At 41.4% G+C, this 24726-nt stretch overlaps 1 protein-coding gene across 3 annotated transcripts in view; it reads right to left on the minus strand.

Moving 5' to 3' along the window:
* sema5a (sema domain, seven thrombospondin repeats (type 1 and type 1-like), transmembrane domain (TM) and short cytoplasmic domain, (semaphorin) 5A) overlaps positions 1-20054 on the minus strand; it is a 146606-nt gene extending 126552 nt beyond the window's left edge. For all 3 annotated transcript variants that reach the window (XR_006107011.1, XM_042510744.1, XM_042510742.1), the window contains exon 1: positions 19555-20054. The gene's annotated coding sequence lies outside the window, so the exon portion shown is untranslated. The remainder of the gene's footprint in view (positions 1-19554) is intronic.
* Between the last annotated feature and the right edge of the window lie 4672 nt (positions 20055-24726).

The raw sequence follows: 24726 nt of genomic DNA on the forward strand, positions 1-24726 counted from the left end.
TTCAGGCTCAGTAAATAGAGGCTGGTTTTACATCTGATAAACAACAGACTTTGGTGACGAAAGTTAAAGCATGCCCACAGCAGGGCACGTCTATTATAATAGAGCAGCAACCTCTTGGCTGAAAAATGAGCCCAATGTGAAAGTGCAATAAACTGCAGTTCCTCAAATGGCCACTTGTTAAAATGCCCAACTTTACAGCAGAAATAAACATGTTTACAGCCTGCTACAAAAAAATCTTTTATGCTTTATAGTTAATTTCAATATTTATGGCAACTGTAGAGCTTTTTTTTTATTTACCTGTTAACATTTAAGTTAAGGCCCAAAGTAATGCATGCATACGAACTTAGCTCCTCCACTGCTCCAATGTCTTCCCCAGTTATGCTCACTTCTGGCTCCAAGATGACAACAGCCAAAATGTCAAACTCGAGGCTTCAGAATGTGAGTTTACGAACCAATGGGTAACGTCATGGTAGCTATGTCCATTATTTATACAGTCTATGCACTGCCTAGAAGCTTCACTAGCCTGCACAGGTATCTCGAAGCTAAATACTTTTTTTTTTTTTTTATATGAGGGCTCTATCTTATTCTCTCCTAGTGCAGATCTGCAGCCCTCCAGCCATTGAAGCCCTCCAGTAGCTAAAAACTACATAGTTTGGTTTGTCCATTGTGGGTTACTTTTAAAACAACATGTCCAAATCTGCTCCATATGTAGATATAATCGCTCATTCTTAGGTAGCAAGAATAAAACGATTCTTATTTTCAGGTGGTTAAAGATTAATGAGAACATAAATATGAATATTATATACAATTTCTGACAACAGATGCCCCTAAATACTATACATCGCACCTTAAAGCCATTTATGACAGTGGTTACTTTGCAGAATGCAAACATAATGTCACAGTGAAAAGCCAAGGAGTGACTGTGACTGATATTATAAAGTGCGTTTGCACAGTTGTACAACAACTTGCATACACACCACAAACACACACCCACACACAGGGAGTCTTCAAAACAACAATGCTCGTCTCAGCTCATGTCAAAACTGCCTTGTAGCGACAAACACATCCTGTTAAAGGCTCCATACGACAAACATTTGTGAATATTTGAGGAATGTCACAGTCACAGACAGCTAATTGCACGTCTTTGGGGTACGGTGCCACTGTTGCCCCCCGAAACACTGGCAACACAAAGCAAGTTCCCTCTAATTGACCCAAATGAGCCATGTAACAAACAGAAATCACTTTGATAATGTGTCATCACTTCCTTCAGAAAAACCGAAAGAGCGACAGGGATTAGAAGCTACAAAGAGTGAGAAAACACATCCTGTCTGTCTGTCTGCGAGTCCAATAAAAAGAGCGAGCGTGAGTGTGCGCTCGCAACGATATCTGTCGGGACAAATCACATATCAAACGCATGTATAAAGTTGTAAATTGCCACATATCACAGATGCAGTGTATCTTTAACATTCTTTCGTCTGGGTAGAAACTACAGAGATAGAATTATCAAAAACTCAGCCCTCCGTCTCGCTAGGAGGGTGGTGCAAGGTCTATAATTGTTATAAGAATGCGTGTGTCAGCAGGTATACAGTAAGAGAGCAGAGGTGTGTGTGTGTGTGTGTGTGTGTGCGTGTGTGTGTGTGTGTGTGTGTGTGTGTGTGTGTGTGTGTGTGTGTGTGTGTGTGGCTTCAGGCTTCATGTTGGTGTTTAATGAGTTTTGTGGGGGAAACTCCAAGGTTTCCGGGATAAAAGTGAGACTCTGTAGTCTCTATTTGGGCCAGTATTAACTCTCCGAGCCTTCATTGCTGCAGGCTCTTCTGCTAACTTGATTAGGCAGGTATGGGCCAGGTGCTTTGTGCCCTCTCTTCACTGAAGTGAAGGCTCGCGCAAGGGCAAGCTGACAGGAACATACACATTAGCACACAAAAGGGACAGACACACACACACACACACACACACACACACACACACACACACACACACGCACACAGTCCTTCTTTCGTCTTTCTTTTTAAAAACATACATGCCGCCACAACTCCACCCAAGAGCAAAAACAATACCATCTAATCAGCAGCAACAGCATCAACCTCCCCGAGATGAAGAGACACACAAGCCCGTATGGCATGTGTCTATAGCTGTGACAGGTCTAATTTAAGCTCACGGCTAAATATACAGCACAGTGCAACGCTGCCCCTCTGAACCCAGTTTCATGACGCCTTTGATGGCTCAACATCAAAGCTGAATATCACCACTTTTAACTCCAATATATTAATTCACTTTCTATGTTTAGGTTCGGCCTCATATTGCTGCAAAGATAAAAAAAAAAAAAAATGCAATGCATATTCATGCAGCGTACACACATTACAACACTGAACAGCCACATAAGATGCCAACTCGTTTGATTTTGGTCGACTGACCCACTATTTCCCAGAAACTATCCCATGTATTAATTTGGAAATACCTTCCTGTGCCATTATGATAACAATTACAGGTTGTGGTTCTGGTTAATACCCCTCCACTGCTCTAAATCCCCAGGAGTCAGTCCCAAAGAATACTAGGTGGATATAATGTGTGGTCTCTACTGGTGTTGACGCACCAGCCCTGGGGTCCATCTGGGCTTGATTGTAGGCCAAAAACAGATGTTCCTGCCCCTGTGTGTGTGTTTTCTTCACCATTTTAAAGTATGTGTCTGCAGAATATGTGTATGCAAAGCTGTCTACCTGACCCAAATGTATCTCTTACTGCTGAAATACCTCTTTGTTAGTGTGAGTATGCGTGACCCACTTGTATCAGTTTACTTGTTCCTCTGTGAGTACGATTTTGTATCTGTGCCTCCTCGTATTTATTTTTGTGTTGTATCATAACAGTGTGAACAGCTGCTTATGCGATTCTATTTATTGGTATTTACATGCCTCTTCCTCCATGTGTGAATGTGGTATGTGCCATAAAATGTGATATTTGTGTGTCTTCCATGTTTGCAGTAACGTATATAAACCCCGAGGAAAGTGTTTGCATGTTTTGTTGAGCTGAAACCATTAATTGGATAGTCTGTGCAACTATTTGGATAACGATTAATCATTTCAAAATGCCAAACAGTCTCTGATTCCAGCATCATGAAGGTAATTAAACAGAAAATAATTTAGATTTTTTTGAAGTGGGGTTGTTTGGAAAAACAGACATAAATACCACAACAGAAGCTAAGCTATGTTCTGCTCTAGATGGGGACGGCAACAAAATTGTATTTTCTAATTATTTTTACTTATTATTAAAAAATCATTATCACTTAAGGTTTACACAACATTTATATTTTCCCAGTTTTACCTTTCCATCCTTCCCATCAGTCAGCCCTTTCTGATGGGAAACGAAAGCCGTTATATCCTCTCTTCAAAGCTGCCACAATCCATGGACAAAAGTAATAATTATACCTTGCTGAACATAGGAGCTGCTGGTGACTTTGATGTTTTAAAGTGTTATCTCTAATTTCTTTGAAGCAAGGTAATCTATAGTCAATGTATTACCTACAGTTGATGGTGTTTGGCATGTCCCTAGTTTGGAGAAGTAAACAGGAGTGCTGCCATGGAAACTAAGCAATCTAGTGTTGTAGACGGGGGCAGCAAAACATATTTTACCTACCTAAAAAGAGACAAGCTAATAAAATCCACATCAATTTATGTACACACTGCATTCAGAATATTTTCACAGCTTTAAGCTGCCATCAGACAGATCTTTCAGATGGAAACTGAACTGGAACTTAACAATGCTTCTTTCAAAACCACTAGACTCCAGTGACAAAAATAATAATTTTACCTCATAGACAGCAGGAGCTGCTGTTTAAAAGGATTAGTTTGGATTCACCAAAGTCATACAGTAACGCAAAAACACTAACAGCCAGTCCCATGTTCTGTGAGGTAAAATTAGTGTTTTTATCAATGAACTCTGGTGATGGCCCTTTTTTAGGTGACCAAAATTAATTTTGCCTCTGCGCCTTTCAACATGGCTATTCTCCTGTCTGCTTCTACAAACTGGATGTTTGCCCACTGCGGTCTGATGTAGGAATACGCTGACTATAGATAAGCATCTCATGTTATGTCACATCCCTTAAAGTGAGAGGACTCACTGCTGTTACTTTTAACTATCTTTTGCATCTGATGGTCAATAAAATAAGGAATTACAAGACATAACAATGGGTGCCTTGAAATTCTAATGGGAATTTTTAACATTTTCTGACATTATATGGACATACCAATTAACTGACTAATCAATGTATGCCATAGGACAATATGCCAAAATAGCAAAAAGAAAAACAAAGTCAGAAAGTTGGATCAACTAATCAGCTTGCTTGACACGTAGGTCTGCACTGTGTGTTGAGATTTTGGAGGTGTGTGACCTATAGTTACCTATAACACCCTTCTCTGTGTAGAAACTCCACAGAGGGATAATAGCTTGACTGTGAGGATTTCTCAGTAGGGTTTTGGGATAATTTGGATTTGACTACTTTACTTCTCTTTTTCATCTTAGACAAAATGACAAACATTTATTCTTAAGCTCATTTGATTACAATATGGCGACAATTTCCCGACTAGAGCCATTATAATTGAACATTTTTGCATCTTTAAGGCCTAATTCCTGTTTTTCTTTTTCTTAATGCATCTGAATCTAAGAAAAATCCCTCTTATTGTGTCAACATGAGTTGCAGATTAGCAGCAATTTAGAAGTATTAAATACAGATATTCTGCTTTCTGTGATTACCCTCCTATAATACTTTAATCTCTGCCATATTCCCAATTGTAAAAAGTCAAAATAAAGTTATTCTTGTATTGAAATATTAGCAGGCTGATGGAAATTTTGAGTTCTTCTCACTTTCTGTCCTGTTATTAGTTTCTGTCAGAAAATCCTAACGTGCATTATCACATGGTCACACTGGCTTGCATTGTTCCACTGCGTGCAGTCGGTGGACACAGCCAGAACAAATTTAAGTGTGTACGTGCGTGACGACACGTTATAACTGTGCTGTGATTCATGCTCCGGCTGAACACTCCAGTGAGTTTGTCTGGATACCTGCATATATTTGCTGCATGTATTAGTTTTGTTCAAGTAAAAATGCATATATATATATATATATATATATATATATATATATATATATATATATATATATATATATATATATATATATATATATATATATATGCACACACACACACACATGTCCATGTATATATATATATATATATATATATGCACACACACACACACATATTCTTGCAGGCACCGGGCTGCTGCAAAGCTTTCTGGGACCAAAACATGGTGGAGTAATGGCTTTCAGACTGCCACTGACCCGCTCTTCAAAACGTGAAGAGAGGTGCAAAAGACTGGAGAGGAAGGTGGCGAGAAAGCCATTTAGGGTCACTTGAGGTAGATTACTGGTGGGAGGCCGGTAATAATGAGAGGAATAGAGGAACAAAGGATGGAGGAGATGCAGTAGAGGATGAAGAGTAAGAGGTTGGATGAGATGAAATTAAGGGACAGTCTTGGATAGAGGAGGTTGGAGGAAAAAGGAGAGGGGTGTTAAAGAGGTTAGGCAGGAACAAAAGGAGCGGTGAGTAAGGAGGAGAATGGAGAGGATTAATAGAAGATGGAAAGACAGAAAAAGGCTGAGGAGTTTAGAGGCACTTCAGAGGAAGGAGGTTGGAGAGTGCAGCTTTGCTATGAAGAGTGGCCAGGGTCTTCATGAATAACGCATGCCATAAATATTGATGGATTACTGAATGGGGCCACCGGGGCAGAGGTATAGGGGGCCCAAAGTGTCAGGGTCCCCTGACCTTCACCTGCAAAACATCACTTAAATTAACATGTATTGTCCAGTAGGAAACTCAAAATGACCACATAGAGATAAAAATGAACTACAAAGAGACACAAAACAACCAAAAAAGCTACAAATAAACCTCAAAGAGATATAAATTGGCACCAAATGACTACAGAGAGATGCAAAGGAACAAAGATGCACAAAACAACTCCAAAGAGACATAAAATGACCACAGAGGTATGCAAAAAACTTCAAAAAGACACAGTTAAATTGATATAAAATGATTATAAAGAAATCCAAAGGAACTACAAAGAGGCACAAAATGACTTCAAAGAGACATAAAATGAACACAGACATGACACATGCACAAGAACCAAAAGGAGTCATAAAATGCCTAAAAAAGACACGAATATACCTCAAGACACACAAACTGACCTGAAGAGGCACAAATTGACAACAAAGACATTCAAGGGAACTCCATAGAGACATAAACAACTTCAAATAGACATAAAATGACAACAAGGAGATGCAAAGGAACTACAAAGAGGCACAGACCAACTGCAATAAAAAAAAACAACAAAAAAACAAAGGATACAAATTTACCCGTAACAGACACAAAATGGAACCAAAAGACACACAACAACTACAAGGACACACAAAATTACCACAAAGAGAAACGAAACCACAAAAATGCTGACAAAGATACAAAACTAAAACAAAAAGATGCCAAACCAGCACAAAATTTGCATGTCTTGCTCTTATGTAGGAGAGGTGGTGGGGCCTTTTGTATGTCTGTGCCCAGGTGCCCATTGTCTCATAATCCTACCATGGCCATAAAACTGCAATTCCTTACATCTCAAGGCCGGTGAGTGTATGTCATGTGTCAGGAAAGTGGTCCCACAGAGGTAATTGAATCAGGACATGAAAACAACAGGGGAACAGATTCAGGCTGAGGTGGACAGGCACAGCTGGAAAAGCAACAGTCCCCCCCTTTCAAAGTAAAGGGAGGGGAAACACCGGGGACTGCGGTATTCAGAGAGCTGACTCTACATGGCCTTTCACAGGAGCCACAGCTCCAGGTGCAACACAGGGCAGGTCTGTTTAACATCTAATTCTATTGCAATGCCCCATGTCTTTTATTTGTTTTAGCCCGACTCTATCCCATATGTCTCTGTTTTGACCAACACGCTATGCTTTTTTTGTTGTTGTTTTATGTAAACTGCAATCATACAACTGTAATTGTCCATCACTGTGTGAAATGATGACAAAACAGGTGAAAATTGATTCAAACTCACCCTCTAACAAGAAAAGGCAGACTGAAACAAACCAGTTCACACATAAAAAATACTTTTAACAAACCTTGCTGCTTTTATATGCCGGAAAGAAGCCAAAATTGTGTGAGAGGGAGTTTAAAGTGCTCTGGGTTTTTTTTTTTTTTTTATCTGGCTTCATCAAGCAACTACTGGTATTGTAAAGAGGAAATTGCCTGTAAAAACTCTGCTACCTCATGCCTAAACCTGGAGAAAATCTGGAAGTTGAGGTCCATTGTGGGAGCATAAATAAACATAAACAACACTAGGTGTAAACGAGCCTAACAGGAGACAAAAAAAAGTTGGGTTAGTCGTTTCTGCAGCTGGCTCAGACTGTTAATGCCTGCATTTTTTCTATTAGACAGGACCCCCTGGCTGCCTCATACAATTATGTTATTCTTCTGGGGCTGTGAGTGTGGGTGTCTGCATAGTGAGACTGTGTCTGGAGGTGATAAAACAGCAGAAAGCACATAAATAATGACTTAATGATCCCCTCCACCCTTTGCTATAATGATGACAATGGAGTTTTCCAAGCCGGGTGTGGGGCAGACAGGGTGACGCACATGTGGCCTCCAGGTGCGCTCAACTCCATCTCTACTACTTCTTAACATCCCAACTCGCCATGGACGTCCATCTTTGACCCAGTCAACCTTTTGTTATCCTGCCATTGCTGCATATCCATCTCAAGAATATATTGTTTCCTGTGTGAGCGTTGTTGCAGTTGTAGAAATATGTATCTAATATGTGTGAAAGCGTTCTGTTCTCAGGGGAATGATTCAGCTGGATGATCTGCATTAATCAACCCGTCATGTCGCATTCCTCCGTATGCGGAGAGTGTGTGAAAGATGCTTGCAAAGAGAGAGAAGAGAGGGGAGAAACAGGTAATTTTGAGTGGCAGAGTGTGTGGGGGCAGACGCAGAATCAGACATGTGGTTAAATTGCAGTCCGGCCGCTGAGGCAGAAGTAACGGCGTGATTTGTGTAATTGTTTCTTTTAGGTACTACCACTGCTACACAACAAAAGCTTTAAATCATGCGACCATACACTACAATTAACATCCGTTCCCTCCTCATGCTCTGCGGCTAAATATAATGATTGATCAAGATCATTTGTGGTAGGAACATTTTTTTTCGCTTTTCTGCTTTTTATATAATTTCACCAACACCTAAAAGTCCTTTGCTGCTCCTGAAAAGCGACTAGTTCAGGGAGAAGTCTTAGTGTCAGCGATCCAAACTGTGAAAGAGGATGAGAAGCGCTTTAGAGTGAGAATCAAAGATGAGACAGAGTGACTGTAACCTGCCAATTACTATAATTGCCTCAGCTTGAATTGATGAACTCTGAACATCTAAGAGTGTGAGAAATCACACATGTGCTCGTATGCAATTACTTGAAAAATATTCTTTTTTAGACTATGAAGAAGCAGAAAAGGGTTAATTATGATATATGGGGCCCAGAGGGAGGCAGAGTGGGTGTGAAGCATTGAGGACAATGACATGTCTCACTGTGTGTAGCAGAGAGACCTGCCACCGCCTGTGGGACTGAAACAGTTCCAGGAAGCCGAAACCACTGTTGTTTCATGCCTATTAGGACACAACACTGACCGTAAAACTAAACACGAGGGTTTTTTAGAGTCCTTGAGTAAGTTACTGCATCCCTCGCAGATCCAGCTGCCCCTGCACTCTGACCTTCCCCTATAAGGGGGAGGGTGAGCCAAAAAGATTACGTCCCTCAGGGGATAAATGAAGTATTGTGCTAATATTATGCTATACAGAGTGAGAGGGTGGGTGGAAGCTGCGACGGGGGTTGAAGGAAAAAAATATTTTGGATGGTTTGTGGATCACCAGCTACAAATTTTAGGTTTTTTAGTAACACCAACAGAGGCATATAAAACAAGCAAAAATCTTTACTCGCACAATTACCTCCCGAGTATCAGCTGCTTGATGGTCTCTAGCAACAGTTTCCTCTTCACAGTGTGAAATACAACTCCTTTTTGTGTGCTTTTTCTTAAGTCAATAAAAAGACGTCGACCCTGCAGGAAAGAATCCCCTTTTGCCCTTAACTGCTGCAGAGAAGGGAGTACTTTTCTACCCAGAAAGCCTTTGGGGAACAGCGTGGAGCACAAAATAGATCAGGATGCTACGGGGCCCTTGCTTCGGAAGGGCAGAGGTCTATTTTTAATGACAACAAGAGCACTGCAACAAAGTGTTGTGGTAGGGCAAGTCCAGGGGAAATTTATCCGCTGCGTAGGAGTTCCTCCCTCGCTGCGCCTGTCTAAAGAGTTCTGCAACAACTTGAGTGAAAAACAACTGCAAAGGTTTCCTGCAACAAAATCCATTTTATCCTTCATTTAAACTGATTTGAGTAAGCTGATCTCGGCATATCCTCATTAAGCAAAAAATGGAATAGTCCTTTCTTCTTTCTGTCTCCAGTCGAGTGCTTTCCTGCACCTTTCTTGCACACCTGTAGCTCTTGTGAAAGGGCAGCCGCAGTGAATTTGGGGGTCATGTCTGGTCAGGCTGAGGTCAGCCAATGAGGGCAGCCTCATCTCTGAGAAAGTGAAACTAGATCCGTTCCTCTCAGTCACCCTGCTGACCCCCAGAGGCCTGACACATGCACCTGAGAGCAGAGCTGCATGTGAAACATTAAAAAGTGTTTTACTGCTGGAAAGGTGGCCTTTTAATGAAAGAGTGTCTATGGCATAGAAAGATGCAAGTACTTTTAAAAATTGGTTCTTCATGACCACAGAAACAACGTAGTGATGTAATCTTGAAGTATATTCTCGGGGTCGACCAATATTGTTTTTTTCAGGGCCAAAACCGATACAGATTATACCAGAGTTAATGAGACTGATAACAGATAGTTGGAATCGATATGCATTTACAATGAAAATTAAAATCTTTCAACAGCCCAGTAGAGCCAGCGAAACTCTACCAGATGACGTTTTTAGCATCAACTGGCGTCATCCTGTGGAGTTTTGCCACAGAGGAGGAGGGAGATCTAAGCAATGATAAGATGGAGGAAAGTTTACCAAAGTTCATTTACACATACTACCCACACTGTTTTGATACAAAGCTGGTTGGAAATCGGTAAGGTATCCCTTTAATGCTGTCATATTTGAACACAGGGATATTTTTGACTCACTGTAGCTGTTATTCTTGGGAATTTATTTATTGATATCATGTTTCTGTCTATCTGACCGCCTCTTCCTCCAAATCCCAGTCTGCATTCTACAATTCTGCAAAGTTTAAAGCTCCTCTGTTAAGGCAACACAACCACCGAACGTGTGTGTGTGTGTGTGTGTGTGTGTGTGTGTGTGTGAGTGTGTGTGTACACTGGAATGTGTGTTTTTAGGCGCTTTGGTGTTTATTTGTATTTGAGTTTTCTATTCCAGACAGAGCAGGCAGAGAAAAAACACATCCCAGAGAATCTTTAAACAATCCACTTAAGTCCCAACAGGGCAGGGAGAAGCGCAGGCAGGCAGAGAGTCAGCGCAGCACTTGAACGTAACTCACTTTTCAGGGAGAAGACAATAGAGTCAGAGCAGTAGAATAGAAACAATCTCCTATTTCATGAACAGTATAATCACACCACTGTATTAGCCAACCAACACTAAGTATGCAAAAAAAAGGACACTCCTGGCAATACCTCTAGAATTACTCCATTGTCTTTTCCAGCAACTGATATCCTTATCGCCGAGGCCCAGTACCTGGCTAGACTTTTAACAGACTTAATGTTCCATAACAAAATATCCCTTGAAACCAAACTCCCACTTGTGTACAATAGTATTTAACTCCATATGACCACTTCTTCATGTGCAAAGAGCTTAAAAGAGTCAAAGTCAACTCAGTTTAGCATACTGTAAGTGTGCAATCAAGAAAATAAGGTGTTTGCCACTGGCAGGCAGCCAGGCAGGTTTCTAACTGAGGGCTCATTCTTCCCGATGGTTTATTCAAGGAAGAATGAGATGTTATTCAGGAGGAATAATAAGTGGTTTGTTATTCACTGCTGGTGGTTTAGATCAGACCACACATCCTCTGTGTGGTTTCACCTTCAGAACTGAGGCAGCATTGTGTCTACCAAACGGCGTAGACTACACATTCACATTATACGCAGAGCAGCGAGAGGCATGACTCATGAGAGTCTCATGTCTGGAGTGTGTGCTGTGTTTTTGGAAAACAAAAACATGTGGTGTTTTGTGTGTGTGTGTGAAGGAAAGACCACACGACTGTGTTTTCTTACGTGTTCCTCACTTTTTTTCTTTGCCTTTCTGTCAAGGGCATAGCTTTGGTTTCAGATATACAATGAAGTCCTTCAATGAACTACTATTTAAACTGCTGCATTTCTATTGCGGAACCTTCTTAAAATCACATTTTGGGTCATTGTTAGAAACTTGAGACTTTGCTTTTCTTGACTGATGTTCAGTTCTAGAAAGTTTTAAGGAGAATATTACCTGTGGAAAAAAACATGTTTTTTTTCTTGACTATTATTTTTACACTTATTGTTTTATTATTTTACATGAAAAAAATAATGCAGAGGAAGTGGAAGTGCTTGTGTAGTGCCCAAACAACTTCCTGCAATAGAAGAGCGGTGTTGAAAAAGCTCTAAAAGCACCAGTACAACATGAAAATACTCAATTGAAAGTAGCATTGTACTAAATAAAAGTACAATATTGTGAGTATTTTGAGCAAAACATGCTGTGGCCCTTGTGACTGATATATTGGAGTTGTTTTTAAGTTCTTTATAAATACTTTGGTATTTTAGTCCTGTTGTCTTCCAAGCTTGGAGTCGGGCCCCTCCAAAGAGTCCCTTGATAAATCTGAGGAGTTTTGAGATGATTAATGGTGTAGGAAAGAAGAAAAAAAGTTGTATGCAAAGTTCTATGCAGTGTTTGAACTATTCTCTAATTCATTTTTTGGGAAAAAGTGGATAACTCAACCTTTTTTGTGCCTCCACTAATTATCTAAATGAAACCATCTGAGAAACGTATGTCTCATTTACACTGCATCGTTCGGCTCGGCTGACTTGACTCACTTTGGTACCAGGTCTTTTTCTCCATTTCCTTTTCCACTGTGGAAAGTACCCCCTCAGTGTAGGAAGGATTCTCAGCTGATACCCACATCAACACCACAGTAAACTGACATGACATCATCTTTAATGTGACACCCTCTGAATCCTTTTATCTGCAACAAAGTCTGCACTTTCCCAATTGTAGTGTAGTTTTTCAGGCTGCTATTTTTTTTTTTAAATCTTGGTCGACCTAATTAAAAAATTGCGGTCACTACTGATGGTAGCTTGGCTATTTAAAAATGGGGGATTTACACAGGATGTCACACTGGGCAACTGACAACTCTAGCGATGATTCTGTCTGAGCAGTCTGCAGTGTTTTAACTCTACCTTTTAGTATCGGCTCAGCACATGTACCAAAAGAAGCACAAGAAACTATCTACACCTTTTTTTTAGGAAAAACTAACAAAGATTGGGTCAAGTTGAGTAGAGACGTGCTGCACCATGCAGTGGGAATGCAGCATTAGGGGAAAATGTCTCTGATAGAACTACTAGAGGAACATTTGAAATATAACAAGGAGTCCCAGTTTGTGAGGAGTCACAAGGCAAAAGGGAACGGCTGGTTTATTTCTTGCACCATTTTTGTATTTATAAAAGGACATGACATGTTTTTTTTATCTAATATCTGAACCTGAAACGTAACCTGTAAACTGCTGCAGTATGTATTTTTGTTTGATGTGCAGTGTATAGAAGTATAAAGTATCTTTGAAAGGAAAAACTAGAGTATGGTACAAGTATTTTAAAAACTGAAACGTAATCAGTTACTTTCAATGACTGCTAAGAGGTGAAACTCAGGGCAAAAAAAAGCTCCAAATATTTGCTTTGAGTCCAAGGTAGGGCGCTTTAGAACTTTGGTGGCAACAAAATTTGAATTTCCGTGTGTTGACAGTAAGAGGACATTGGTTGGAGACGGATTCTAAGGCAAACAGAAAAGTGAGAAAGACATCCCTGGCGGAAACTGCGCCTTCATTTTCTCTTCAACATGTTTTTCCTCTTTTCTGTCAATTCTCCCTTCTCCTCTCCTGTCTTCCCTACTCTTTCTGCCTGTGCCTACTTTTCTCTTCCCTGTCCTGTCCTGTCCTGTCTGTCTGTCCATCCCTCTCTAAGGACCCCTGGCACTGACAGATGAATCCAACAGACGGATTCATCTGGGGACCGACTAGACCGGCGCCTCTTGAGAGAAACTCCTCCTTGTATATTTAACGGTTTCCTTCAAACCTTCTCGGCCCGGCCTGTCTGCTCGTCAATCCTCGTATCTCAGATTCCATCTCTGCATAATTCCTCTTTCTTTTTTCTTTTCTTTTTCTATTCAAAAAGCAGGCGCCGCCCCTCTTTGTCTGGGAAATTTAAGTTCTTATCTTTTCACCTCCATCTCCCTTCCTCTCCTTATATCTCTCCTCAAATCTCTCTCTGTATCTCTCTTCCGCTCCCATTTTTTTCCCTGCGTGGCCGAACTACAAGCTGTTATCTCTTAGATGTTATCGTAAACTTTCATATAAGGTCGGATAAAAAGAATGCAGCGCGCTCTGTAATTTTCTCATTCATCTGCTGAGGGAAGCATCCTCTTGCAACTTGAATATTTCTCTCTTTTTTTCGAGGATATTGCTCTGATTAGCCCTTCGTAATGATTTCAAAGTAGAGATAAATGTTTTCATTTGCTGAAGATTAAAGGATTTTCTGCATTTATACCCTCTCATTGATCAAATTAGAGCTTCTCTGGCTGTTTGCAGCGGTGCGATAGATGAAGCTCTGATACTTCTAAACACATCACATCAAAAGAGCTTCTTATCGTATAATGATATGCTCTATAAAGATAAGACGCCACGATGCACGTCCCATGAGGGGCAAAAAAACTCAAACCCACGAAAGACTTACAGCTACATTACCTCCCGCTGATATAAAAAACACATGGCAAAACATTGACAAACGAGTAAACACGCAGAAAGCGCAGATCTAGACACCTGCTTTAGACAGGCTGCAAATGTAGCCGCGACTATACATGGCGATGAGTGTCAAAGTCTCGCAGGAGGCAGTCCAGTCTGCTCTCACCTCAGAGGTACAAGCCGAAGCCCGAAAGAAGAAGCTCCTATAAAAGAGAAATATACGAGCCGAGCGCTGCTATCAAATGATCCTCTCATTCATGCTTCAAAGTCATTCATCTTCCAGAGAAATACAGCTGGGTGACGGCCCAGAGAGGGGGGAAAAAAGTGTGTGTTTCTCTCTGCGTGTGTTTGGTGACAACTCATGACTCATTTCACCCTTCAAATGGCCCTGTGGCGCTCATTCAGTCAATAAACAAAGACCAGCAAAGCCTCTTCACTCTCTCATCCTCGATCTCTCATTTTAAAATCCTTCTTTTCACCTCTTTTCCCCCCTGACTCATTACACCTCTCTCTTTTCTCACTTCTTCTCCTCTCCTCGACTGCACTCTGCCTCGCCTCAGTAATACAACAAACTCCAAACTTAAATAAGTTTACAATAATCGCTTCTCCTGTTGTCACAGAAGTTTGGATCCATCTCTGTTTAACCTTTCAAACATCCTCTTGGCTTGATCCCCAGTGAAAAAGAGGCTTTGGGGATTATTTAATCGTGACCCAAATAGAGTCTCCCTCTTCTTCCTGTACTGGTGGTTAAAAGACAGATTCCTCTGCTATTTGAGTGGGGTTTTGAGGTTGTAGCGGAGCGAGGGACAGAGCTAATGTAGTGTAACAGTGGCAGAGAGTGAAGGCTGCTTTGCCGCTGCTAATTCCCTTTGACGTGTGGACATGAAACTGGATGTTTTACTCAAACCACATTTATTCTTGGGATCCAAGCAGCACAAGTAATAGCGCATCCAAGATCACATATCGCTTGCCTTTGTTTCACTACCGCACCGTGAACTCAAATTATTCCCTACACCTGCTCCAGTGCTGCTGTTTTGGCTGTTTAGCATGCAGTGTGAAATTATCACAGCTTCCTCGTGCCTGCTTTACAAGAATCTGTCCCATCAGAGAACTGCTGCGTATGTGTGTTTCTACACTTTCTATCACTTCATTTCTAGTCTTTTTCTGGAATTTGTCCTCACTTTGTATGTGCATGCAGTGTATTTTCACTTCAAATCACTTGACTCCAGCTGTGTGGCATCACATTGTTATGTTCCTGGCAGGAAATGAAACTCACAATGTGTGTTTTTGAAATAATGCCACAGCGCGAGCAACAAACCTTTCAGAGCTGACCTTGACGGAAAGAGATGTTACTCTGTTTTATCTCTATGACATACAGACTTTTGTGAGGATAAACAACAGATGCTGCTGGGTCGCATTGTGCATCCCACTTGATCGCTTCCTCACAATCTCTATGGCAACTGTCGCGACACTTTGGCCTTTAGAGAACAGAAGTGCCACGGATGATAAACTTTCATTTTTGCCAACATTTTCTGTTCTTTTGTGAGGGACGGGGCACTAAAATCCCCTGCAGGAAACCTTGAAGTAGCCATGGCAACCTCGCACCATCTCACTAAATATCTGGTTGAATTGTTTACTTGCAACCTGGCAACTTTCTCTGTTACGTAGGGAGAGAAAAGTATCTGAAAACGCTGCTACTGGAATAAATATGCACAAAATCCCACTGAAAAAAAAATTGCATAAATATTTTGAACCAGCGTCTCCTTAAATGTGCAATGATCCTCAATAGCTACAGTCTTGAAATCAGAAGTGGCAGCATGAACAAGGGAAGGATGCGATAATGGTAAAGTGGTTGTGATGTATAAATAGCTTGTGGTAGTTGAGAGGACAAAGCACAGCGGGGAAGAGCAGCAAACCACTTCAGCTATTGTTTGAGTCTCCAAGTTTACTTGCATAAGAGCAATAAATCATCCGTTGAGGAGGATCTGTACAATCAGGGCTTCCATGCAACTCACAGCCAATAAAGTCAGATCTTTTGTGATGCTGTGTGTACAGGGACAACCTATCCCCAAGCCCCATCTTGCTGGTGTCAGATAAATAAGTAACCAAAGGGCCCTTAAAGAGCACCAAGGGGCCAGAGGGTAATAGCCGTTTGGTTTACACGTGCATGATAATGCCTTCCACTTTCACTCCCAACAGGGCTCGACCCCCGAGGGGACGCCGAATCACAAAGGTCGACAACAATGGGGCTTGTCATTCAACTGGTATCCATAGTGACCACACTGCCCGCTGAGGCCGCCAGGGTCATTTTCATCATGGAATCCTCCTGGCTGGGACTAATTGCTGTGTTTGTGCCGGTGTTCTGTGTCAGTGCTCGGGCAAATTCCCAACACAGTGCAAATATCAATCACGCTAATCATATGCTGCTTTTCACTCGGCGCTGGGATGTGTGGCTGGTTTACATTACGGCGGGCTCATCTGTATCTGCTGCACATCGCTGGGTTATGACTCTACTGTGCAGGAGGGCACATGTTTGTGTTATTTAGGGCTGCAAATAATAATTATTTCCATTGTACATTAATCTCACATGACAGTTTCCCATAGCCAGAGTTGACAAATTTAATCTTCTACTTTTGTCTAACCAACAGTCCAAAACCAAAAGATATATCATTGTTTTATCATTGTAAAAGATAGGAAGGAAACCAGCAAAAATTCACATCTGCAAAGCTAGAGCCAGAGAATTGGTATTCTAGCTAAGGTTGGACAATATATGGATATTATATTGACATTGTGATATCAGAGCAAGATGAAGAAGAAATCAAGAATCAAGAAAATCATCTTTGCCTAATACCGTGACATCAATATTGCAAAAATATTGTAGGGCTGACTTTTGACACTTTCACAAAGCATTTGTGCAACAAAATTTTTTTACAAGTAATCATCAGTTATTTGGATAGAATAACAAAGTGGATAAAGACAAATAATAGAACAGCGAGAATTGTCTGGCATGTTCAGAAAATGGCATCAGTTTTACTGTAATTTAGCCTTTAAAATCAGCAAAATAAACCATGTAGGATGTTACAATATCCAAAATCTAAGGCCATATCATATCTCATACATCTTGCATCATGATATTGATATAAAATGGATATATTGCCCAGCCCTATCTGATGGTTTTAAAGGTTTAAAAAGCTAAATTACAGTAAAGTGATGTAACTTAGTCATTATATCGACATAACTAATAATTATATAGCAAAAATCTCATTGTGACAATATTTCTTAAAGAACCAATCTTACAGTTTTGTCACAATATTGATATTAAGGTATTTGGTTAAATATATCTTATTGAATTTTCTTCATATTACTCAGTCCTAATTCAAGATAAAAAATTGACTTTAAATTGTTGCCAAGTCACTTTCTCATGAAATGATTTATGTCTATCCAAGAGCCCAAGGTGACATTTTCAAATGTCCATCTGACTGACAGTCCAAACACTACAGATATTCAGTTTATAGTGCTATAAAAACTGAAAAAAGGAGCAAAGTCTCACATCAGAGAAGCTGCAAACAGATAATGCATGGAATTTTTTTTAGCTTCAAAATGGTCTGAAATCTACCAATCGTTGCAACTCTAATGTGTTTTTTTCTCCTTGCAGTGTTTCTCCAGCACTTCAGCTGCAATATAAACTGGCAACCTTTGCCAAAAGGCATCATGTCCCATGATTCTTTGATTCAGCATTTTCACCCCTCTCTTTCTCTGTAGTTTTGTATTTCTTTTTCATCTCCTTTCCTCCATTTTCCTGGGGGATTTTGGCATCCGACGTCCAATAAAGGCCTGGACACTGTGAGTCCAAAGTAATTCTACCATCTGGATAAAGGTCCTTTTTTTTTCCTCTATTGGTAAGAACAGTGTGACAGCATGGATGAGCCACAGCATCCTCATGGGTGTGAGGCCATAAGATCAGAAGAAGCTGGCTGTGTTTATCAGAACTACAGCTTTCAAGTCCCAAAAGATTGAATGACCAAAACAGCCACCGACCCATATGAATTCCAGTGAAATGGAACAGAGTGCTCTGGGTGCTTTATACTCTGGACACGACATCGGAGTAAGAATTTGCATGTTCTCTAAAAAGGTGCTTGCCTGAGGCTTGCAAAAACAATGGCGAATAAGTGACTTAGTTACCAATTATGTCCAGTTAATCGTACACCAATCTGCACGATCGGGGTTGGAGATTAGCATTCATCTAAACCTGCTGCAGGGGCCCGTAAGAGCCAAGGACAAAGCCGCAGGGTAACTGAGGAGCACACGAACCACATATTTTATCTCCTCCACAACACCAATCACGTTTTTCACCTACAGCACAAAAACAGCTTCGACATTGTGCGCTTACATTGTCTAATCTTCCTAAACCTGCTCACAGACAAATGCATCAAAAGCTATGTCCAAAAGTCTTTTCTGTAAGAGAAATACTCTGGTTTCATTTGGAATGTAAAGAAAGTTCAAGAGAATCTCTTCTGCTATTTGTGAAATAACTTTTTTTTCATAGTTTTACAAACCTTAGAAACCTTCAAGGACTCAGCTCTGGCTCTAGCATTGTGTGGGAAGCCTTCTGTTTGAGTTGGAAGGTCTGAAAAGCTCAACAAAGAGATATGCAGAATAAAAGAAACTTGACACGTAGTTACTTTCATTCAGCATGAAATATGGATATAAGTGTACACATCCAGCATGTCTCTTGAAGGGCACATGATGGTGTTCATCTCCTCGAAACAATGTCATTATTTTACCGAAAGCAATTAGAATTCAAACTAAACATAGCAGCAATTACACTTTAAAGGTCACATATAAAAGCTGAAACAACAGCCACTGATGAAACACTGCTGTTATCATATTCTGAAATCTGAACACGATTAAGAACTGAGCATGAATATTTCCCAATTTGCATTGGGGCTTTAAAGGCACTGACATTTCAGCACAGGGTTTTTTTTCTGGACTACTTTACAATCATGACCAGTCAGATTTTCCACACTTGTACTTGTGCACTTGCTGCAGTGAATTCAGAACACTTGTGCTACTGGGACTTTTCTCTTAAGATACCAGAGCCTAATCAATTGTCATAAGATATTGAAAGAGGACGGGAATTTGTGAAATATAAGGATCTGATGATGGGGGAACAGGTGATGGTTGCACTCTACCAGCACCACCAAGTGGTCAGACATGGCAAAGCACAATGCAAAAGTTGTAAAACTGATTATTTAACTGTGGGATTTTGGATTAGTAGATTATTGTGCGGCTCCTTCAAGATTATGGCATACATTTCCATTCCGCAAAATGTTTCAACTTATTCTAAATTATGATATGACCGTAAAATAGAGTATATGACAAACAGTAAAAGTCGATATTGGGGATAAACAAAAACCTCGCGTTTGGAAATTGAATGTGTACATATCTAAATAAAAATGGTGCGCGTTTTATAATAAAATACTCTTAGTCTTACCAAGTGAGGTGCCCAACTCCCGTTCATCTAGTAGGGAGCGAAGCTGCTTGTCTTGTCCCGGTGAGAAGAGTCAGTGTTACGGAGAAACAAAAGATAAAGATGAGCTCAAGATGATATATCCTCCGTTCTGCTGCGTCTCTTGCCAGAAGTCGACCTCAGTAAAACTCCCTCTCCCTGCAGAGATTCCTCTGAGCTCTCTCTCGTCCCTCCGGACTCCTGTGTGCTATTTCTGCCCCACAGAGAAGCGCTCTGTGCCGGTGGCTCCTCGGCGCACGGTTTGTAATCGGACACCGCACTGTCGCGCTGCGCCACAGACAATGTGCCTCCGCTCTTGGGGGCTGGACGCGGGTGCCCAAAAAAACGCAAATGCGCCGGAAAAAAACAAAAACAAAACTGTCCTTCAAGTGAAAACAATCGGAGCTTGTGCACGGAAAGCCAAGCCGGAGTGGAGGTGGTGGGCGATGTGTCCGATGCTGCTCTCAGTCACAGCTGCGCATCTCACGAGCTGGGTTTTGATGGCTGAGGAGTGCGCCCCCACTTCGCGCGTCCACTCCAGCAGCGAGGAGAAACGTGGCAGCATCGCACAGCTGTCCTGCAGGTGGAGGAGAGGAATATAACCCACTAACCGCGCGCTACAAGTGGGATGGCTGAGATTTGGATAGTTGGAGCTGTTTTGAACTGTTGATTCCAGCAGCTAAATTCTTCATTCCAGAATAGCAGAGGTCAACATCCAAAAACTTTCATTTTATTTTATTTTCTCCTGCAAATCCTCAACACCGTGCTCTGCGTGACAGTCAGAGATGATAAGGATTTAGCTTCAAGGACACTTGAACAGAGAGGATGTTTTCCTGAAAGGGGGGCTTGAACTCCATCATGCATATCTGTGACCACCGGGAACCAGCCGTCCAATATTGTGGACGAAGTGTTTTTGTAACTGCTACACACAGCAAAAAACATTTTAACAGAGAAAATAGGCAGTTAAGAGAGATGTATTCTTCCACAATTCCAACTGATCTTTTTTCGCAGTGCCCCTAGGCGGGGGGTACATGCCACCATAATACAATTGCTGGCCCCCAGCAAAATGAATTGGAGGGCAATTGCTTTGAGGCTGTGGTATGCCAATTTTAAGCAAGTGCAAAAGTAGTGGTATCATGTAAAATTAGACAATCTAAAGCATCCATTGGTACCAACCATGTTGGCATGGCATGTCAGGAAGGGGGCTAAATAAAACTCCTTTTCCACCAAATTTAGCAGGTGTACACAGGTTTTTTTAAACAGGAGAAATCCAGCTAAAATAGGCGATAGACTTCTTTCTCATTGCCAGCAGAACAGAGCTGTGTACACAGCTCTGCAGTAGATGAGTATGTGTTTCAGTATGTGTACTTTTTTCTGGTGTGTTACACCCAATGTTACATTTAGGTAGGAAAACTGGGTTTGGGGTTTTTTTTTTGTGCTGTGGAAAATTGACTTAATGCTTCAAATTTAAGCTAACTTTGGGGAGAGAACAACTGGCATGGACATTTTTAAAGTCTCTTGAACTGTCATCGCACATTTCTAAATAAAAATTGGTTTTATGGGTAGAAAACAAGATCAGCTGTCATAAAACAGGGACAGTAGCTGATTATCATTGCCGGGGTATGCCACTATTATTGTTTATAAAGCGCTGCCAACGCATATGTTATGTCACACTAGAGGCAGACACTGTTGTATTAAAAGTCATGCCTGTCAATCTGTAATCACACACACAGAAAAACCCAACCTCTAGCCTTGGCTAGAGGCCCTATATGCAACACATCAATAAATGGTTTTGGAACTTGCTACTATGTTCACTACATTGTTCCTGTCAAATAAACCAATAAATAAAAATAAAAAACACTGGAGTGACATGATGCAGACATTGTTTGGCTCTGTGCGAAAATAAAGAGGCAGCATAAAGAAAGGACTTCGAAGCGGCCTTGTAGCACAATCTCTGTGTAAAAAAGTCTATAGTTTTCAACTAGTCTTTAAACTAAAACAGCGTAATTGAATTCCTGAAATTCAGTTATATCTTCTGCTTTTGGTGTGCCTCTCAATATTTTCAGTGGCCCCATGTGGCCACCCCCATGAAACATTTATGGGGGCACCACTGCTTTTTAGAAAGTAAATATATGTCATGTCAGATGTGTTTTTGTGTTTGTGCGTGAAGAGTGGGGAGCTAGATAGAGACCGACAGTGCTGTGTCTCTGTGCCTTTGTGTATTTTAATAGTGACATCCTCAGTTCAATTACCTGTTTATCCTTCGGTGAATGAAGTCAGCCTCTATAAAGCTCCAAAAGCCCAAAGAGTGTCATACACAGCTTTAGGGTTTTGACAGCAAGTGTTTGTCTGTCTTTTTGACAGACACGTAGTGAAGTCAACAACAGCCTGTTCATACGCCTCTGCGTTCAACAGGAACGTGCTTCCGTGAATGCCCCGGCTCCTGTATACCCACATCTATATTCAAATCAGGTAATTTTCATAAAAATGTAGCTACCCACAAGGGGGGGGGGGGGTAAAGCTGAGATTTACATTTCAAGTGGCCACCATGCAACTCTGGGAAATGCGTGGGTAACCTTTTCTTTTCTCTTGCTGCGCAAAGGGAGCTTTCTTAAAATATCAGAACAGATTGGATGAAGGTACAGCACGCCAAAGGCCGTGACACAGTTTGACAAAACAAACCAAGTTCTCAAATGTTAGTTAGGAAATCATCAAATACAGTTTCAACCACAGACAGTGCACTGTGACCTCCAGAACTTTTTTTTTCCTCCACGCTTCAGGAGTTGCAGACTCTCTTTTACTCTGCACGGTTTGCTCTCCTGTACAATAGATGTTTCAAAAGCGTAACCCACAGAGCTCCAGCTAAGCTTCAGACGGCGCGAGGCTTCAGTTGCCTGAGCTGTGCCGAGCAAGCAAGTTTCATCAGTAAAAAAGTAAAATGCAATGTCTCCGAATGAGCCATCAGAGCTGGTGATGGATGGTTTTGAGTACATTAGTTCATGATGGGAGGCCTGAGACAGAATGAATCAAAGCGACACTGACATTAAAGTCTCCTCTGTTGTGTGTGTATGTGTGGCTACCATTGTTGCTCAGCATTCCTGTTTTGATGTCAAGCAAAAGAAAGTCAAGTTGCCAGGCAACCACAAAAAAATCCAGTTTCAGAAGGAGCCTCCTATATTTCACCTGGTTGTATAAGATCTCAGTAGGGTGTATTTGGTGTGTGTCCCTGTGTGTGAGTGTGTTTGCATAGCATTTCATCTCTCAGCTTTTTTGAAGAAATAGGATTTTTTATATTCTTTTTAGTCTACTAAGTGCAATGACCAAATAATATTTTCAAAGTAATGTCATAGTAAAAGAAACTGAAGGCCAACCTTTATCCATAGAGGGAATAAAGCTACCAGAAAGGACAAAAAACTAATTGGAGAGTATTTCCTGGCATGTCTATTTAGTGCTGTGATTGCTTCTTTTGAATGTGTAATTGCTTGTTTGCATGTCATGTGTGTCTGTCTATAGTGATGGTAGGAGGGGAGATGCTAACAGAAGGCCAAGCCCTCTTGCTTTGGTGCCAAACCTCGGTTGACTGTAGCCGAGCCCCCAAATCCCTCTCTCAAACAGGCCATCTGTCATGCAGTTTCTCTGTCGTTTTCCAGCCTCAGGTCAGCTCACACCTTGCAAACACAGGCAGTCAACCAGCCAGCCACTGGGACACGCAAAACACACACGCTCACTGACACATAAATGCAACATTTTCACATGTGGGGGTTGAGATACGAGTGCGCTGTTTTCACATGAGTGTGCAGGAATGACGGAGTGACTTCGAGAGGTGAGAGCACAGGTGAGGGTGGTTCGTTTCCCAGGAGCAAAGGAGCCTGGGAGGGAGGAAGGAGATGAAAAGATAGCATGGGTGAGAGAAAGAGAGGAAAGCTGGCCAGCTGTGAGAGACTGCAGTCATTCCTCACTCTGAGCTCCATACCTGCAGACTCAATGAGCCATCCCACGCTGCAGCAGGGCCAAAGCCATGCGATTTCTCAGGCTTACTCAGCCTTACTGCGCCCCTGCAGCAGTGGCATCCAGGGCCTTGTAGTGCCAGGACTCCACAAAGTCTACTTTCCCTGCCACGCTCCACAGGAGGAAGGATTGGGCAATGATGCCGTTACTGTCACAGTGTCAGAGGAAGTATGCCTGCGACAGCGGGGACAGCAGTTTTGGAGGTGACAGACTCAGCAGGATTATTTAGAGGCTGAAGTTTATCAGACCTGAAATAATACTTATTGATACTTTGACCCTTTACTTTTTTCAGCCAGTAGCATCTCTAAGGATCAGTTTAACTGTCAGTCCACTGCTTTGGTCCAGACTGAAATCTCAGCAACTATAGGTTTGATATCCATGGAATTTGGCATAGATATGCATGGTCCTCAGAGTGTGAATCCTAATTACTTTGGTGATCTCTTGACCTTTTCTGTGGAACCACCAGCAGATCAAAAGTTTTCACTGAGCCTATGAAAAATCTCAACATGATGAATGGTAAATGGACCTGCACTTGTATAGCACCTCTATCATCTACTGACCAAGTAAAGCACTTTTACACTTCTTGTCACATTTAACCATTTACATACAGGTGGCAATGCTACCATACACTACAAAGTTAAACATTCACATGCACTTTAGGGTGTAGTATCCCAAGTGAAAGAATACATCGACATGCAGAGCAGAAGAGCCAGAGATCGATCTAACTTCCTGTTACTGGATGGTCTGCTCTGCTACCTGAACCACAGCCGGCCCACAACTGCTAGCTGAATCAGCACAAAATTAAGTAAGGACATTCACGACTACCAGATGATGACTCATTTAGACTTTCATGATCCCCAGATTTTTCCTCAAGCGCCACCAGCAGATGCATATTTTGGGTTTTTTTGAGAAATATCTCAATAACTATTGGATGGATTGCCATGATGGTAGGTGCACACGTTCTTGGCCTCTTGGTATTAGGCCTAATAATAACAACTCTGGTCAGGGCCAGCTCTACCCAATTTGGTGCCCTAGGCGCCCTAACCCTAACCCACACCTCCGCACCCAATAACGACACATCACGTGCTCACACATAATTTAGGAGCATGTCACTGTTTATTTATTTGTAATGTTAATATATCTATTTTT

Source organism: Plectropomus leopardus, chromosome 21 (genome assembly GCF_008729295.1).
Source record: "Plectropomus leopardus isolate mb chromosome 21, YSFRI_Pleo_2.0, whole genome shotgun sequence".
Lineage (NCBI taxonomy): Eukaryota > Metazoa > Chordata > Actinopteri > Perciformes > Serranidae > Plectropomus > Plectropomus leopardus.